This window comes from Lactuca virosa, chromosome 2 (assembly GCF_052849685.1).
Source record: "Lactuca virosa cultivar CGN04683 chromosome 2, Lactuca_virosa_CGN04683_v6, whole genome shotgun sequence".
Lineage (NCBI taxonomy): Eukaryota > Viridiplantae > Streptophyta > Magnoliopsida > Asterales > Asteraceae > Lactuca > Lactuca virosa.
Genome location: NC_136427.1, coordinates 146,542,410 through 146,548,409, shown reverse-complemented (window position 1 = coordinate 146,548,409; position 6,000 = coordinate 146,542,410).

Below are 6,000 nucleotides of genomic sequence, written 5' to 3'. Positions count from 1 at the left end.
CTGGGATTGTACTCTGATATGTTATTATTTTATGACTTGGGTTTTCAGACATGATTCATTGTTTTATGAGATGATGTGTTTGTTGGATTAATGTCTAAGTCCATAACTATAATTGGTAATACTTGACCCGACCCGGCATGGTCCATTTGGGTTGCATGGCATCATGCATTTGGATAGACTATAATGAGAGAAATAACACTTAAGGTTGGTTAATATATTATAAGTTCTAATATATTAATAAGGTTATTTAATTAGTATTGATCAAGAATTAATTTGGAATTAATTAAGTGATCAAAAGGAGACTAATTAAATATATGGGTTGATTGTGTAAATCATTCATTCTTATATATGTGGGCTTGTGATCCAAGATTTCTTATGTTGGACTAAGTTCATGGGGTGACCCATGGATACTCCATGGAGGTTAAAATCCATGGAGCATAAGGAATGGGTAAAGTTATGAGTTACATGGTGTAACCCTAATAGCCACCATATAAAAGAATCCCATGGCTCAAGAAATCGTGCACTAATGTGTGAGTGTGAGGGCTAGACGATTTCAAGGAGTGTTCAAGTTTCTCTCAAGTTATTCCAAGTGTATTTGGTGTTGTGTGAACCATTTGAGGTGTCACACTTGGGGCACTAGGCACTCAAGCTTCATGAAGACATTCTACATCAAAGAGGTATGTATTCTATCTTGTTATATTTATTATTTTGTATGCTAGATTAGGATAATACCTTGGATGTTCATAATTGTATGTATAATAGAGAAAACATAGATCCAAGGTATTTAGGGTTGCATGTACACTTAGGAGTGTTAGAATGCTCATAACCCAACAGTGGTATCAGAGACTAGGCTTGTTTTCTTGTTATACTTGCAAAAGTAGCTGAAAAATCGAGTTGGATGCATATATTCGATTGTTTTGGCTGGAATTGGACTAGGAACATTACCCTAAGATGTTTTTGGACTTATAAACTTGTTTTTGATGTGGTAATGTTCATGCTAATCCAATTTCTAAGATAATTGTCATAATTTCAAGATTTGTATTAGTTTGTATGTTCATGCTAATTTCTTGAAGATTGATGATTTGAATTATCTTGTTCTTATGAGGTTCTTAGATTAATAGAAAAGTTGTGTGAAATAGTTGTTTTCAATCCATTTTAATCTAAGAGTTGATTCCAAAGTGTGTTTTTGTAACTTGTCCTCAAGTTATATGAAAAGTCACATTTAAGAATCATAAAACTCATAAAAGTTGGCAAAGGTTACAAAATGAAGAGTCTAGTTCTAATTAAATGGTTTTATGACTCCATAACTTGTCCTCAAGTTATGGAGGTTCAAGAGTCTCTTCATTAAATTAAAAAAAAAGTGTAACCTTAATTAGTTCCATAAGTTACAATACAAAAAAGGTTATTTTTTTTTATTAATTTGTTTAAAGTCTTCCATAACTTGTCCTCAAGTTATGGAACTTGAAGAGGTTTTTTTTTATTAAAACTACTTTAAACTCATAAGTTATGGAATTAATTAGTTTTGAATAGTTTCAAAACTTGCCCTCAAGTTTTGGAATTTGAAAAGTTTTTACTTATGAATACTTTAATTCCAAGTTAGCCCTTAGAATTTTAAAAGTTAAAATTCAACCCTTATACTTTATAATATTATAAGTTAATAATATTTATATATATGTATAAGAGTAAAGTCAGTCTTACCGTTAGTAGGCCTCATTCACGAAGCCGGTCTATAAGGGGGGTATAAGGTTACTGCCTATAAAATGGCAGTTTAATGGGTGTCCACTCTCACCCACCGCTTCCTTGACTGGTGGAGGGTCGTTAGCCGAACGGGTAGGACAAGGACTATAATTCTCCTATCATTAAAAGTATTAATGATAAATACTAAGTAACTAAACTCTTATTAATACCCAATCTTAGTTACTTAGGAAAATGTGAATTTGGTGCTAACCCATGAAATTAAACTTTGCACTTTGCTTAAGTCGTTAGTGGAGCGTGTGTGGTTAACCGGCACACTAACCTAGACTTAACAAGGTAGGCAAAGGGTAACTTAATATTTATCATAGTATCGGTGGAGCGTGTGTGGTTAACCGGCACACTGATTAAGGGGTAAATATTAAGGGTACCAAGTATATTTGCATGGTTATTCACACCTTGTTTTGTGATCCTCGGCATCCCAGTCACAAAACCTGAAGGGCACACTCGAGATTGAAACATGCCTTTGAACAGTTCAATGAATCTCAAAGATCTAGGACTTTCAAATCCAATTAAAACCTAATAAATTATTTCGTTTTTCATGGTGGAAATTGGTGAATCGTCATTCACCTACCTTCAAATATTTTATAGCTTGGATTACGACATCCCTCTTCTAAGTTATAAAATAGTTTGTTGGGTCCTAGCCTTAATATTTCATATTGGGTGTCATATTAAGGACTTTAAATCAACTACCTTGAATATCTCCCAAAAAGATGTCTGGTCTAGACATTTATGATCTTCCCAAATCTCTTGAAACAAGCTTTCCTAAATGAAGATGATGTCCCATGGATATCATATTTCTTTCACCTCCTCCAATTATTCTCCCTAACCCACAAGTTCCTAAAAAGTTTAAGGTCACTCAAGCCCTATTGTCAAGGCAAGGTCTAGGTGTGATCACATCTTGGAGATGTAGTCACATATTGACAAGCCGGGAGAGTTGGGTGTCAAAGTCTTGAGAAAGTTGGTGGCTCAACTACTTTCTAAGTCACATAGTGAGTTCTTTTGGGAATCCTATGAAACAGACTAAGACAAGACCCTTAATGATCTTATCTATTTGCTAAGATCAACTTCCTAAAACGCTATGGACATTGACAATGATGACATTGGATATCTAGTAAAGCTCTCTCTTCCTAATGGAAAGGGATCAGCCATAGTTAACTCGGTTGACCCAATGGTAAAGAGAGAGGCGAAGTCTGAGATAGTCCCATTATCAAGGGTCCATAGGTAACTATTGCCAAAGGAAGGGGCATTGGTTACGAAGCTGCCAAATTTACCTAAGGATGGTAAAGTCAATAAGTTTGGCTCTACTTCAGGTAAAGTCCATTGTCTAACTCTATTAAGTACATGTTGATTCTGATCGCGAAGATGGATTTCAATCGCATGGTTCGGTGATCAGAATTTTGGGCTATTACTTAAGAGTTATGATATTTATATTGCTTAGGAATAGATAACAACAAGGTTTTCATATGGATTGTAAGGATAAGTTTTTCCGTCAAGTTTTAAAATAAAAGAAAAAGGTTTTGATTTTATTTATTTTAAGTATCCTTACAATGGCATTTGTGAAAAGTTGTTGCTTATAAGATTCCATTGATAACAATATTGGAAAAATGGATTTGATTCTTTCGGTTGTGGTAGTGTCTAATATTACCAAATAAGGAAAGATTCTCATCACCCAAGGTTCAATTGGACCGAAACTTGGAATCATGCAAGTTGTATAGTATGATGAATGAGAACTTTCAGCTTGGAAAATTAAGACTAATTCCTTATGTGAATAAGGAAAGGACTAAGGGATCGAGTACACATTCTTGTGCACTGGTCAAGTCCACCACAAAAGATCAAGAAGACTATTCGTCATGATTTACTTAAGTTCAGTAAATATGGTTATACTTATAAGTTTAAGTATAAGTCTGTAGCATTGGAGAAGTTTCAATGTGAGACAGAACGAATAAGAAGAATCAAAGTATGGCAGAAAAATAAAAGTTTCTCAAATCTGAAAAGATGGGAGAGTACTTTAGTATCATGTTTATGATCATCTTAATGATTAAGATACCATATCACAATTGGTCCTCTAAAGTCATCTTAGTGCATTCTTATGACTAAGAAGAGGAGTCATGAATTGTTGAAATGGTTAAATCAAAAAGATGAGTCATACTTCGTTCCAAAACAATTCTTAGAGTCATACTCCAAGATTGTAACTTGAGTGACATATCTTAAAGAGGGTTTGTTAACACTAGTCAAATGTAAGAGTAAAAGGTCATCTACTCTTGTACATTTGAAATTGGTAAGTTGTGATGTTTTGGATAAAACAGAGACCAACTTAGGCCAATTGTGTAAAGTGTTAGTCTTGATAAAGAATCCGCACTATCTCTTGAATATTTGACCAAAGGAGTCTTATATGTCAAGAGGACAGTGGGAGTCTTAAAGCTCTTGAAAGTTTCAAGACTTAATCAAGAATAAAACCTAAAGTCCTTCACTAGCACACGACTTGAGGTTTATAACCTATCGTGTTGACATATTCTGTGCCCATTCCAGTTAAAGTTGGCTTTGCATAGGAGTTCTGAAAGTTCTCAATTGGTTGCATAACAACTTGGAAGCAATGGCAGGCCCTGTACTGCCAGGTGGCAAGAAGTTAAGATTGCATAAGTTCAGTCCATATGAGTTTGGATTTGTCATTATCCTTGTCTTGTGACTATGGTTTTGACGATTCACATGGATAAGAACACATACACCATAAAATCTAAGGGTCATAAGGTTTCTCTCCGATGCATGAAAATGATGGTGAGGAAACACTTCCACCAAGTAGATTTGAAGCAGATGGCAAAAGGTCTAAACAATTGAGACTATGATTACGGCATCCCTTTTCATAGTTCTGAAATTGTTTAGACACACATGCATGCTATCTAAGGAAAGGTGTATGATTTTGATAAAGTTTTATCAAAACAATCTAGTATCAGAAATCTGAACTTTGGTAAGAAAGTCAGCTGATTTCTGAGTACATGTCAAAGCTAGTGGGAGCATAAGTGTTATGCTAATAATCATCATGTTAGTGAGAGCATGATAATTATGACAAAGGTTGCAAGTTAGCAATGTTAATTATAGAAAACAAAAGTTTCAATTCATGAGGTTGCAGGGGTTGAAAAAGTTGTTTTGCTATAATTAAGGGAGAGGAAATTATACTTCATTTCAATTCTAAAAGCTTAGATTGAGATTTTAATCGTATTTAATCAAGGATATATATATGAATTTCATGTTGGAATGGCTCAACATAAGGAAATTCTATATATGGGTCCATTATTTGCGTTCTAAAATTCGATTATGATTACGGCATCCCTTTTCATAATCTGAATTTTGAGAACTTGGCAAATTGAAATGGAAATATTATAGCAAAAGACTGGTTTAGTCTTTATGTGAGACATCATGAATCGTGTCCCATATGCTTCGGATATAGGATCGATTACATGTGCTATATTCATCCCTTCTAAAATTTTCCAAATGCCTGGGGCATTATGAAGGGAAAAGGTCTAGAATTGGATATGACTAAAATGATTAAGCAATTGTCGAGGACAATCTAAGGTTTACCAAAGATTGGTTGCTCAAGGATAGTTGGAAGTATAATGTCAATTCTGGAAGGACCATATTGACATAATCAGTAAGGAGGCAACTCTTGTTCAGAAGTGATAGTCAAAATGGAATATGGAAATGTTTCAAAGTTAGAAATTATTCAATCTGTGTAAGATTAGGAAACTTAATGAAAGAAGGATGTTTCCAAGGAGCTGATCTCCTTTGGAATGCTCTGTAATGATTGTTGTCAAGTCTTTCTGACTTTGTGCATAATCATTAAGAGGATCAATGCATATAAGTTTAGAATCTAACAGATTTCAGTAAATGGCATTAATTTGGAATTCTTACATTTGTAGTAAGGATTTGGGACTGTGAAAAGAGGATCATTGGAGTGATGTTCAATTGATCTATTTTACAAAGTAAAGATCATAGACAAATATAGTATGCATACTTGGTGTATGGCATGACTAGTGTTTAGAAAACATAGTGTACATGCTTGGAGCATGGGACAACTATTGTTTTAAATTCAAGTATAAAGTTGATAAAACCGAAACAATGAATAATGAGTAATCAGTATGGTGATAAATAAAAGTTTTTATGTATATTCATAGGGTTTGATACCATATTTGATTCATTTATTCTTGTGTTTCACTTTGCATGTTTTGACTTCCAGAATAACTAAGTCGC